Source organism: Thamnophis sirtalis, unplaced genomic scaffold, assembly GCF_051295495.1.
Source record: "Thamnophis sirtalis isolate CommonGarterSnake01/CBP01778 unplaced genomic scaffold, rThaSir2_p1.2 scaffold_2, whole genome shotgun sequence".
Classification (NCBI taxonomy): Eukaryota; Metazoa; Chordata; class Lepidosauria; order Squamata; family Natricidae; genus Thamnophis; species Thamnophis sirtalis.
Window position 1 is genome coordinate 134,977,993 of NW_028261382.1, and position 15,012 is coordinate 134,993,004.

Below are 15,012 nucleotides of genomic sequence, written 5' to 3' on the forward strand. Positions count from 1 at the left end.
AAGAGACTGCTTGTGCCACGCCCTTCTTGCAGAAGTCAATGCTTGGAGTAAAGAGAAACGAACTTGGCAGGCTGGATTGCTGCCAGAGTTTGTTTGCATTGCTGCCAAGGTTTGTCGGACTTGCTGCCAAAGTCCTTATCTATTTGTTTATTTGGCTTTCAGCCACCGAGAGTCTGGACTTGCTATTAAAGGACATTCTCATTAAGCGTGTCTTGGCTTTCATTACCGGATGGAGGAGGGGGTCAGAACAATTATGAAATATGCATTTTAGCTACGTGCATTAATATTTACTAAGTGTATATAAAATATAATTGTAATTCTTAAAATATAACTTCAAGAACTACAATACAGAAGTTATATACATAAACTCATGACTATCAAAATATTGTAAAGTTTCTGATTAAACAGGTATACAGGTAAGTCACTAATGTAATTCAATATGTAAACTTAGCTTCTATATTGAATTTATATGCAATCCAGAAAAGGGATTTAAGTTAGAGTCCAGATCCTTAAAATAACAAAGAGGTGGCCAGGAGCTGACTGTAGAACAGATACCAAATTGCTGATGTATAAGTTCCAAGTCAGGCTAAAATGGAAGAAGAAAACCATTCAGTTTCCACACTAAGATCTTGAATGTATACTACCATTTCAAGGAAAACATCAAATTGCTTTGAAGTACTAAGTCTCATTGACAGGAAATCAGGGGAATTATGGACTAAAATCAAACAAATCACCAAGGAGGAATGTGAAAAGGGACTACCAAAGACCAAAAGAACAGAACTGGATCTCTGAAGAGAACAGAAGAAAAGCAAAAGCCAAGATAGACAAATATCTCAGCAAGAAACTTAACGAAAGATGCTATGAACTCTTAGAAGAGATTAAGAAACAATACTACAACTTTACAATTTCTTTAAAGGCATTGCAGATAGAGACAATAATGGGAAAAGAAAAAAATCATTTAAAAGATCTCTGACCTCAAAAAGGAAGATACAATCTCAGATTGGTATGCTAAAGAAGGCCAGTGGACAGATACTGTAGCAACAGATTCAGAAAATGAAATAAAGATAGAAGAAATATACTGCAAGGAAAATATGACAGCAGCCAAGGTTCCTTCAAAGATACTATATTCCCTACCTACAAGATCCTCTAGTAATAGAAGATGAAGTTACGTACACACTCAGCTCCTTACCAAGTTAAAAGGTTAAAGGAACGGATGAATTACCACAAAATATGGCAAACAACATAGGAAAAATCATAAAGTTTCTAACCAAGCTATGCCAGCAAATCTGGAGAAAGCTTTCAATATACATTTCAATACCAAAAAAGTAGATTCATCAGAGTGTACAGACCGTCACACAATATTCTTAATTTCACATGCCAAAAAATAATGTTCATCCAATATCATCCAATGCAAATAGAGCCTACATGGAAAAGGAGATGCCAAGTATTCAATCCAGCTTTAAAGACGGCAGAAGAACATTAGGCATTGCTTCTTCTTACTGGTTAATTGAGAAAGTCAAAGTATATCAAACAGAAGCCACTCTGTTCTTCACTGATTATATAGAAATGCTTTTCGATTGTCTTGATCATGTCAATAAAAAGGTTACAAAACATTAGACAACCACAGACTGTACAAACAGATCAATCCAGAACTATATATTGAGTTGCAAATGACTAAACTGAAATTATCATATTTTGGATCAGATTTAGCTTTCTTGAGAACTCTGTAATAATACTGGGAAATTTAGAAAGAGAAGAGAAGAGGTATACCAGCAGCATGGTGGATGGACTGAATTACAGCTGCCCATTACTGCTTTATACTTTATGAATGCACAATTACGCGTGAAGAGACAATGTGTCTATCTTAATACACTCAGATAATTGATTGAAGTGATTGACATTTGCATTCAGTTAAAATAGTATAGTGTTTAAGGTTTTGAATTAAGATCAGAAATGCCTGAGTTCAAGTGTATCTATGGAAGTACCTGAATAACTTTAAGCTAATTCCTACTTGTCAATACAACATACAGGTGAAGAAAACTGCGGAAGAGTATAATTTACAATACCTACAAGCTGCTAGGTGTAGGCAGCAAATAAATATAATAAAATAAATGTTTCCTTTTTAGTGCAGTGTTTTTGCATGAAATTCGGGCTAAGTGCATTCCTCATTCAAAAATTGATCAGATCCAGAAAAGATTAATTTCATTGAGGTTTGTGAGTCTTCAATCTAAGCCCAAAATGCACTTATCTTTATTAAATGTTTTCTACTTCAATTAAATCTTGCCTATGACTTTTCAGAATCCCCAAAATTTAATACCTTATATTAAAGATAATTTTTCTTCAGTAAAATGTGCTTTTTTGGCACTTTTTCATTTATCAGCTGTGCCAAGGATATATTTCACCATTATTCTCATTTATCATTTCTTCTGATAATCAATATTCTCTCTGGTTGATTTTACTTAGACAAAATAGAGGAGAGAAATTTTAAACGTAACGTTCATCAGCCTTCTGGAGAGTATACTTTAAAAAAAACAGAAGTATCTATTAGTAAGTTAATAGAACATATTGTGTACTCACCATATTATTTAGTATTTTGAAAGCTTGCTTCCAGAAAAGGTTGCAGTTGGATAGCCTAACTCAAAAAGCACAGTTCTGGTTTTGATACATAATTATTGAACAAAAGCATTTAGCTTTATTTTATCTGATATTGTAATAACTTCTAGCTCCACAAATTTTTCCCTGCAAATTATTGAAGGTGTTCAAATGTGTATTTTTTGTAGATTAATTAATTTAACACATCAATTTTCTAATTTACTAATAAGATCATCTTAGTCATGTGGAACAGCATACAACTTTCCTTCTTAAACTGCTCACTGTATATTTTTATCATATACAAAAACTAAATTGTTCATACAGTATGAGAATGATTCCAGATGGATAGACTCTGGTGCTATCAATCAAAATACACCACTATACCATTCTTCACATTTTTCTGTGGCAGGCAATAGGGCATAAACACCAGTGGGGTGTTAAGGGTATAGAAATCAGTGACTTGAGGATCTTTGCAGGTCATTCATTCCCAGAGCTGATCGTATAAAAGTTCCTCTAGAACTTGTAGTAGCTAAAGTAGAATTCTCCTTGCTGCCAGCCCATGGATGGACAGTAAAGATAGTTTATATAACCAAGGTTATTGTATACTATAAGGTATAAATGGTTCAGTTTATACCAGGGGTGTCAAACTTGCGGCGTCACGTCATCACATGACATATTGCGACTTTCCCCCCTTTGCTAAACCAGGGATGGACGTGGCCAATGCATAACACATCCAGCTTGCAGGCTGTGAGTTTGACACTCCTGGTTTATACCACCCACAGTGATTGGATTAACACAATCAGCTATGTAAAAAATAAATTACATTTCAGTGCAACATCTGTCCCTTCCTTCATTCTTCTATCTCTTGTTCCAAATAAGAAGACTATTATTCCACAAGAAAGCATGCAAAAATAAAAAAGGCATGACTATAAGTGTAAAATTCTTCTTCCTGGTATAAGAATCCAGACTTAATTTCTAAGATGGACAGGAACTGTGAAAGTGCTTGACTAGCAAGACTATACAAAAAGAATTGCTCTTCCACACAATAAAATATTTGTCTCAAAGACAAAGTATAACTAAATAGTCTTGTGGTAGCCCATAGAATAATTGAACAGCAAAGAAGTGACTAATCCATTACAATATTTTTGGACTCATTTTAAAGAAAATGACATTACACCACAAAGTCTGAAGTGATTTTTACTAATCTCTAAGAGACAAGCAATATAATCTAATTAGAGCCACCATATTTTTTCATTACTGTACTGTTTCAGCATGCAGAAATTTCCACTCAATTCTTTACTTCATTTATAAAAAGATAATTTGAACATTTTAAATGGATCCTTTTCAATGAGATTTCATTAACAGCTTGTTGAATGCATAACAATTTAACCTCATCTCATATTCTTATAGTTTTAATACGGTATATAGGCTAAAGAATTTCTGTTTATATAAAAGGCAGTAGATATTTGAATGGACTGAAGATTGATAAATATACATAAAGCATGGTTATTTTATGAATCTAGGACATGAATATGTACATTAAAATAAATGTGGAAATAGATATAAACTAAACTTCAAAACCACTAAAGTGGCAAGATGGAATTTGGATAATTATACAAAACAAGGAAGTTCAAATAATAAAACACATCATGTTTTTCAGTTAAGCAAAATACGCATTTTTCTCTATTACGGGATGTCCTGAGAGAGAATAAGATGTTTTCTAAACATTCTTTGAAAAGTCAGTCTGAGGCTTACTCTGGATTTGAAGATCAACTTTCTGTTTACTAGAAAACATCCATCCATCAACCAAAGCCATAAGCAACATAGCGATTCTTGTGGGTGGACATTTACTAAACATTAAGAAGCAACAAGCATTGGAGAGACATTCTGCCAGGAAATAGTGATCATAACAAAGTTCACAAATTGTATACCTGCTCCATACCCCAAGCCCATGTATTATTTTTAGCAGTCTAAACTGAAAAGGACAAGATAAGCCTTTTTATTGTGATATCTACTGCAAATTCCACAGAGATCTATGAATTTCTGAACTTCTATTCATTCTATTTAGTCTGAAACCCCATGCACAATCAATGTGAATAAACCTAAATTTATAGGAATTTGTTTTTAATTTAACTTATACAGAATTGAATTGCCACCCTTTATATACATAAATATAAATATAATCATTCCCACTGATTTCAGTTAAGATTATTACCACACATGAAAGTTTAAAAATATAGCTTGAAAATTATATATATAGGCTTTTTGTAGATTTTGACGGGTGTAGCTATGCTGGTCTTGTTGTATTCGGGTCTTTTCCCGTATAAGATTGAGATTGTCTTGGCAACAGAGCCCAAAACCCAGCCTGAAGATGGTGAGTGAGACCTCGCTGAAACGTTGCCAAGACAATCTCAATCTTACACGGGAAAAGACCCGAATACAATAAGACCAGTGTGTGTGTGTGTGTGTGTGTGTGTGTGTGTGTGTGTGTGTGTGTATCTCCAATCATGAATGTTCAGAATTGAAAATAATTATCTCAAAAAGAAATTATATTTAATTATACATCATGCAGAATTGATTTACTGCATTTGGTCTCTGATTATCATAATGGATGTGATCCCATTTCCAATTAAAGATAATTAAAAGAGCTGTTGATAGGTTGTATCATTTGTTTTGCAAGTCTAAAATATAATATTTTGTTACATTTTAGCAACTTGCTTGTCTGGAAGCTAAAACTGAATTTCAATATTTAATGAAATCAGGAATTCTGAGTAAGTACATTGCTCTGCTGTACAAACAAAAAAGGGATATTTTTATAGCTTGCTATTTAATTCCACAGAGTGTAAAATGAATTTTGTCTTATTTAATGCTATTTCTTCCTAGATTCTTTAGCTGAAATCAGAACATTTGAAGTGTAGAAGCAAAGTAAGCCTGCAGCAATACTGTATGTTGTCTATATACTGCTCTCTAGTGGGTATTTGTCAGAAACAAAATAAGTCACTGGGATTATTTCAAATGCAATTTATTCATTCTTCCCTAAAAGCAACCAAAATAAAAGACATTATATAATTAGTCCTTTCCCCTAATGGATTTTTCTGTGATGGATGGGTTTTCATCATTTTTCTCAAACGTTGAGAGCGCGAAAGCTACATTTCATAACCCGGGGATAGAAAAATGCCCTCTAATGAATTAAAATGGATTCTAGCACTGGTGGCTCAGTGGCAAAGACACTGAGCTTGTCGATTAGAAAAGTTGACAGTTCGGTGGTTTGAATCCCTAGCGCCATGTAACAAAACAAGCAGTTCAAAAACATGTAAAAATGCAAGTAGAAAAATAGGGACCACTTTGGTGGGAAGGTAACAGCGTTCTGTATGCCTTCAGCATTTAGTCATGTGGGCCACATGACCACGACTTCAGACAGCACTGGCTCTTCAGCTTTGAAACAGAGATGAGCACTGCCCCCTAGAGTCAAGAACGACTAGCACATATGTGCAAGGGAAAGCTTTATCATTATGTACAGGGAGGAGGGGTTTTCCAAAGGGCCTCTTCTATCAAGCATGTAGATTTATAGTGGGTGATATCCGTCAGAAAGGCACACCCTAAGTTTTAAAGGGTTTTAAATTTTATCTTGAAGGGAACTGGCAACCCATGCAGACTTGCATCAGTTAGCAGCCTAGCCATCATATTTTGCATCAGTTGCAGTTGCAATTGCCAGACACTTTTCAAAGGCCAGCCCACACAAAGCACATTTGATAGTCACAATGAGATGTAACAAAGGCTTAGATTGCCTGGCTCAGGAACAGGCATTGTTGGCACATTACCTATAGTTGTGGAAACATACTTTTTACCACAGCTGTCAACTGTAAATCCAGTGACAGCTGCTGGTCAAGGGCCATTTCCAAAATGGCAATCTGGTCTTTACCTCATTCAAAACTGGCTTCACTTCAATCACCAAATCCATATTTCTCCTTATCAACAGGTCTGTCATACTTCTGATAACAGCCTGGATTGGAAGCAATTAATTCCAAAATTATATTAGACTAGTAACATTCTTTTTCAACTGACATTTATCTTTCACTCAATCTGATTTTACCTACTCTCTCACCTCATTAGCCTAATACATCCAGGGTTCAACCTATTCATTGATTAAATAAAGGTACATTTCATTCTGTGTGATTAATAAATCCCACAAAATGGTGGCATCATTCAAATTCACACTATTCAAAGTGATATATCTGTGAGAAATAATAATTGGCCCCAGCTTGATGCAAATAGGAAATGAAGAAAAAATAAACATAATTTTTATATGCTATTAATGGAATATGATGTAAAGTTTAAAAGAATATACTTATAACTTAAATTTATTTTTAACAATTACAAAATAGTAAACAAATAGAAAGTAAGACAGTGATCAAAACAAAGGCAGATACATATTGAGAGCATATATACCTTTTTATCATATCAAATTTACAAACGGGAAAGAAAGAAAGAAAAATTTATGAAAACAAATACACATTATTATTTGTATTCTGTTTTCTTCAAGAATCTCAAGACAGAGTGCCAAATGCTCTCTCTTCTTATTTTCTAGGTGAGTCATTCTAAGCTACAGACAGCAGACAGTCCAATTGACCAAATTATTCTTTAAGGCTGTACCAGAAGACACATTTCCTCTTTTAGAGACATAAATGTCACTTCAATCAAAGCTGATTCTAAGTGGTATAAACCCAACTTTATAAATTTAGCTTTAAAAGAAAATTGAATAGTGTAAATAATAACCATTGATCAAAACAATTGGAAAAAAATGTAAAACGGAATAACACATTCATGGATTAGCAATTAAAATGCCTTTCCTCATCAGAGGGAGTATCATAGCTTCCCCAGCCTTGCTTGTGTTCCCCACATTGAATTTTTTTCAATAGACCTCACTGACTGTTCAATGAATCATTTTACTACTAAACAGCATGACAGCAAATGGAGAGACATCAAAGGCACACACTTAACCATCAAAACAATAGTTAACATCCAAGCACTAACTGTATCTATTTGGATACTTCTATATCCTACTTAGTTTGAAAGTGACAAAACAAACAGAAAGAAGAGCTTACACTGTGGTCTGTTGAATGTAATATCCTCAAAATCTTCTCATATATATTTGCATCCTTTTCTACACAACTTTTCAAAAGCCTTAAAGAAGCCTCTGAATTGAGCTTGAATTGACTCAATTAAATTGAGACTGGCGCTGGTAAAAGAATTTAGATTTTTCTGTAAACTCCACCTAAAATTTCTCCACTTGCTCCTTAATAATATAAGTTCATTCTAACAAGGAGTGAAACAGCTGTCCTACTTTTCAAAGGACATGTAGTGCTGCTTCTTATGCTGAAATGGTGCTATAAATAAAAAGTAAAACAGTGCAAATTCTAAGGACAGCAATTCTTGGGACATCCTTCCAGATATCCTAATCAGCTGGCTTATAGTAATGCAAGTTGGAGTAAATAAACAGTAAATAAATCTTACATATCTCAAGGCTCTAAACTAGGAAACGTTCGAAGCTTGCCTAAGTCAAAAGGAATAAGATTGATCATTATGAAAATCTTACTGCAATTGTTTGCTATTAATCGTAGCTTGACTGCAAATCAATTCACTTTAAAACACTTCAGTTAAAAATGGAGTTTAAATTATATTGAAACAACACAACACATAATTATTGATAAGCACATTTTATTTAATCCAACAGGACTGATTCAGAGCAAACATTTATAAATGAACACTATTCAAAAGATAACAATGACCAATGCTCCAGTTTTCTTGCTCATTCCAGTTATCTGAGATTGCTTGTTCATAAGACCACGCAGGGCTGTCTTAACAGCATTATGCACCCCGGGCAAAGCAGTGTACTGGGGCCTACGACAACTACTCACAGAAATAAAAATGTAAATGGTCAATAAAATTAAACATATATTAATTTTATTAGCATGTTATCATTAATTTAAAAATGCAGTAAAATGTAATAAATATGTTGCTGTATTTGTATAATACAAGGTGCATTGAAGAATTTACATACACAGATTAGTATGGGGCCCCTATGTTTGTGGGGCACATGGGTAAGTGCCGATCAGGCCCATGCGTTAAGACAGCCCTGAGACCACAGTAGCAAACATTCATTCATAGAAGGAAAAGTGACAGAGATGAACAAACACAGGAGACTGGGCTAAAAACAAGAGGGTTAGAACAATGATTGAAAATGAGGGAAGAACCTTTCCCTCAAAACACATTAAAATAGTGCAGGCAGGAATTTAGTAGACAGATACAGTTGGGAAAGGGGAAAAAAACATGACAGAAGGAAGGAAATGGAATGCTTCAAATTTTTAAACCTTCATCTTGCAGTATTTATTCCACATGTTTGTTATCATGAATTGCAAGTAGTTTGAATTCAAATATGAGACTCTCAGATGTACAATTATTTCATTTACATATAATGGTTATGTCATTTAAGTATATTATCAAAATTAGAGTACCACTTAACCCTACCTTTCTATATACTCAAGAGATTTATTTTTTTTAAAATCAAACATTTAAAATTATTGTATTATTACAGACAATTTAGTAGATAAGAAAAATAAGTAAATATTTCTCTATCTTTTGTAATCTTAAATTTCTGTCAGCAGCCATCTTGAAGAATATGAACAATAAAGTTTAAGCCATTTCAGTGCAAAAAATGAATGCAAAATCAGCAATATTTTTTGTTGTTTGCATTTGTAACTGAAGATTAAGCTTGTTTTGGTATTTACTTATGAAGCCTGAAGCAAATAGAATGTGTACATACAAAAATAATAATCAAATGTATTGATGCAGATGGAGCTGTATTACTGGAAAGCTGTCATTTTTTTTCCATTAATATACATGAATTTGGGACTCACAGTGGAAGCATTATGTTAAAGTTTAGGTTTTAGATTAAGTTCACTGAGCTCACAAGTAGTTGGAAAGTTAGTACAAACTAACAAAAAAAGATGTTTATTCTTCCCTTATATATAGGATAATACTCACACTCTTGAGTTTTCCATTTAAAAAGATTGTTCCTGTAATGTAGATGTTCCATTCATCTCTGGCACATGCATCCCATTCCTGTGCATTAGTTACCAATACTTAGCAATATCATATTGACCTATATTAGAAGACACACATGGTCAAGGATGTTGAACAACAAGATCCTCCCTATTCACCAGAACATCGCACAGTCCATCACAAGACTGAAATCCCATAGACCAGCATGGAAAACAGCGAATCACTTAACATCTATCCAGTTTAACTTCCGGAATGCCTGGAGAGAGGAATGGTCCAAAGTACCTTCTTGTGGCCTGACCATTAGTGATCCCCCTACTTAAACCACCTGGTTTTGATTCACATCACTTTGTCTGGTCGAAATTGAACAGATGCTGCAGGAAGTGCCTCTGATCTGTATCAGTATAGATGGAAAGATTCCCTTCTTGTGATTGTGGTGGTCATATGCAAACTATTAAACATATTGTGCAAGATTGCCCACGATATGTGTTCTCTGATTCCCTAGAATAGTGATGGCCAACCTTTTCGTTGTCGCGTGCCGAAAGTACATCCACGAGACAGTGCACTCCCACATCCATTAGGAAATGTGCACAAGATCCCCCCCTACATGCCTCGCCCCCTGTGCATGCATGCATGACCTTCGTACATGCGCCCTGATCTCCCTTACCCAGTTTTGGCTCTCAGCTTGGTGCAGGAGGCTTTGCAGGTCCATAATTGGGCACGAGGGGCCGCATGCACCCTCCATGCACCCCATTTTGGGCCTGGAAGGCCTCCTGCACCAACCTGGAAGCCAAAATGGGGCATGGGGGTGCTGTGTGATGCCCCAAAATGCAATGCGAGTGCCCCCATGCATATGTGTGTGTGCGTCCCCTGCATGCATCCTGTGCATGCATGGCAGAGACCGAAAGACCAGGTGGCCAGTGGGAGGTGCATGAGCATGCTCAGTGTAGCTGGGCTGGGGCGACGGATGGTGTGGCCACAGAGAGGGCTCACCATAGGTTCGCCATCACAACCCTGGAAGATCTGCATGAAGCCAGAGGCGATCACCAGGATAACTGAATTGGACACCCAGTTGGATGTTTACTTCCCTTCTGTCATGTTCTCATCATACACTAAATAAATAATTCAAAGGGATTAAACAATCCATGAATCTTTATATAAAGGAAATCCTTGACTTAGAACCATTCATTTAATGACTTTTTGATGTTAAATAGTGCTGAAAAAATGACCTACATGGCCCACATTAATCACAGCATCTCTATGATCACGGTCGATGTGCAATTTGGGGGCTCCTCCTCCTACGCCTCCCAGTCTGGAAATGGGTGCAAGTTGCACACAAGATGAATCTGAGGCCTTATTACAGACCAACCTTGTATTTAAAAACAGGAGTCAGAAACTGGGACCTTTATAAAAAAAATATTCTTAAAAGCTTGTTATTTTTCACATGGTTTCTCACAAATGGTTCATTTAATCAACAGTTTACTTAAATTGATGGCTGGGGTGAAGTGTTTCCCCTAAACAAGTTTATTGATGGGTACAATTGAATATGAACTCAATTAATTGTGAAAACCCAAGAGCTTTTTTTCTGACTCTAGATTGCAGAAAATTACAGTTTCTAACTTGATTCTAATTTCATGCTTCTGAAATTAGAGAAAACTTGCTCATAATCTGCTACTGGATATAATTCAATAATGAGCAATAAACCACTGCTTAGTAAAAGAGAAGGGTTTTTTTTTCTATCCTTGCTTGGGCATATCAAATAATATTTTAAAGATATTCGTAGGACTTCATATAGAAGACCAGTAGCCTCTCATGATTTTCAACGATGAAAGCCAATTTTCAGCAAAAGAGGAACAATGAATTATATCCCCTTGTTTTTACATTACACCTTTGCTTCAATTGTGATAAAATGTGGCATGTGCTGTCAATTTATTGTATCTTAACTGCATTCATGCATAGAATTTAGCAACTAAATTCTAAAATTTAGTTAGAATTTGGTTAGCTAAAAAAACTACATTGTACTAAATAATAGTTAAAATGGAATTAATAGTTTATCTTAAATTCAAATGAGAAAAAGAGAAAAATTGATTGATTCCGAAATACTATTAACTACATTTACTATTAAAAAAACATGTGCCAAGGTCAGCAACTGGCTGATCTGTTGCTAGAAGACATGTCCTATAACATTGTCCTATAAATGAATCTTTGTTCCTCTGTGTGTGTGTGTGTTTGTGTGCGTGCATGAGCAAGCACACATATACACACCTGTGACTCAATGCTGATGCCTGGCAACTGCCTAGAATAATTTTCTTGGCATGATTCTCAAAACTGGTTTGTCAATTATTTCTTTCAAGACTGAGGGCGAATAACTTATCCTTAGAAACTCAGCTGGTTTCTAAGTTGAACCTAGAACTCTTACATCTCCCAGTTACTAGCCTGGTGTCTTAATCATTACACCAAACTGCTCTTCCTACAAATGCCCCTTATTGATTTTTCTGTAATAAATATTTTAAATGGGAAAAAGTTAAATAAATCTGAAAGGTACATCAATTATATTATCCCCATATAATTGAAACAAGAATAATATTTTGAATCAATAATTTCACTAAACTCCAATTAAATTTAGGCCACAGAAGGGGCACTGTACTTGTCTTTCTAATCCATAGCTTAATTTGAAATTCACTATCTACTATTTATTCTGCATTTCATTTTATTTTATACAGCTGCCCATCTTGTACCAAATTCTGGGCTGTGTGCAATCAAAAAATAAACATCTATTTACAATAAAAATATTAAAACTAAAAGATCTGGCACCATAGCTAAATTTACCCATGCAATCCACAATAAATTAATCTCACTCTATCCCAGCACTTGAGGGAAAAGTCAGGTCTTGAGTGCCTTTTGAAAGGTTAAAAGTGTGGGGGGCTGCCAAACATCAGGGAAGGAGTGTTCCATAGGGCAGAGTTGCCACAAAAAAGGCATGCTTATTGAGTCCCATAAGATGACAACATTAAAGGGAGGAGACTAGAAGCATGCTGCCCTATGGGCAGATGTCCTGGTAGGATGGGCAGATGTCCTTAAAGAGAGGCAGTCCAACAAATTATTGGACTTATTCCCCAAAAAACATGCCCAAAATACCTATTGTTCCATGTAAATTACACTAAAGTGCTCCTCTTCTTTTGCTTTCAATCTTTCCCAATATCAGGGTCTTTTCCAATAAGTATTCTCTTCTCATTGGTTGACCAAAATATTTGAGCTTCAGCTTTAACATCTGTCCTTCCAAAGAAGTAGTGAAGGTTGATTACCTTAAAGATTGACTTGATTTGATCTCCTTGCAGTCCAAGGGGCTCTCAAGAGTCTTCTCCAATACCACAATTCAAAAACATCATTTCTTTGGCACTTCAGCCTTCCTTATGAGTAATACACCATTTGAGAACACCTATTGCAGAAAATTTTCTATTCTCATATATAATAGTAATCCTGGGAAATAGTTAACCCCATACAAATTGGCTAAGGACTGTTAACTCCCATTTCATTTAATGTCCTATTTGCTTGGAAGTTGTTTTTATCCCCCCCCCCCCACTAAAGGAACAGCCGACTTCAGTACTAGGGTAAGAGAAATGATCTTTACTTAAATCATGGCTAAGTTATATTAAGCTTACTTTTTTGCAATACTTCAAGATTCTGAACGGATGAACTCTGTGTAATATAAATAAAAACAGTTTCATCTCTGTTGGCTGAAAAAAGATAAGAAGTTTTGCCATCCAGATTATGTTGTTTGGAAACTGAAAAAAGCCAAGATGCCATTTTTTATTGTTCTTGTTAACAGAAAGCACATTCTTTTGTTGGCCACTTGCCTCCAGCTATTTGTTATTGTTTCTCTATAAGGGCTTTGCAAAGCATGAACATGTGCTACCCTGGATTAACCCTGCCGGCACACAGGCACCCATCACATGAGGCACTGCCAATTAAACTGTCAAATGGCAAAAGAAAGCAATATGTCAGTCTGATAGTAAAGTTTTCATTTTCTTGTAATCCAGAAATCTTTATTTTCCGCTACTCTGAATACAAAAGAAATCAAGGCCCATATCTTCAGATTTTTACAGGAGTGAGCAACCATGTCTTTACTGAAGATAGATATAATCTGCATTTTTTGTAAAGACATGGAATGATTTATGCAATCACTGGTACAATTATGCTGCTCTTTGCTTCGGATAACAGGAATAACAATAGCATTTAGGTTTGTATAGTGCCCTTAGCACTTTACAGCACTCTCTGGCTGATTTACAAAGTAGAAGCATTATTTACATATTTCCCTCAACAATCTGGGTCCTCATTTTACCAACCTTGGAAGGATGAAAAACTGAATCAACTTCAAGCCCCATTAAGACTGAACTCCAGGCTGAGGGCAGTTTGCCTGCAATACTGCACTTTGAATCTTCAATCAGAATAGAGCTGGAAGAGACCGTGGAGGTCTTGTAGTCCAACCTCCTGCTGAAGCAGTAGGCTCTGTACCATTTCAGACACGAGGCTATCTAGTCTCTTCTTAAAAACCTCCAGTGATGAAGCACTCACAACTTCTGAAGGCAAGCTTTCCCCTTGGTTAATTGTCTTCATTGTTAGGAAGTTTATTCTTAATTCCAGGTTGCTTCTCTCCTTGACTAGTTTCCATCCATTGTTTCTTCTCTTGCCCTCTGAAAAATAACCATTTTGCACTTTAACCACTACACAACAAAGGCTCTTTAATCATCTTTGCTACACTGCAAAATAACCTTATACTGAATCAAACCATCAATTCATCTAGCTTTGTATTTCCTGTACATCAACTGATAACAGTCAGGGTTTTAGATCGAAGTCTTTTGCATGTATACATGTCCTAGGAATTTGTAAAAGTCTCTTTCACATACAAACTAGCTTTCTAAAAATCCATAAATATGTCATGAGCCACAAGCAAATCTAATGTGTTATGCAAGCCCAGCCAATGATTTGATGCAATCATGCAACAACCCCCCCTTCCTCATTTAAGTGAACCTTCATTCAGTTTATGATAGGTATAACATGCAAAAACTGGGGGGGGGGGGGTATTTTGGAATAAGCATGCTTAAAATAGCACATATTTGTTTTCCTGCTTTTCCTGTATTGCATATATTTGTTTTTTCCCCCAGGTCTACAACCATTCCCGAAAAGTCTTCCCCTAAATCTAAAGCAAAGCTGCAACCACACCATGAAAACCAAACTGAAAAGTCATTATCTAGGGCAATTAATGGGATATTCATCACTATGTCTAGAGTAATTAAAATAATTAATAAAATATTACTGCATCTCTTTAATTTCCTTCTAAGACCACAGTTTATAATCCAA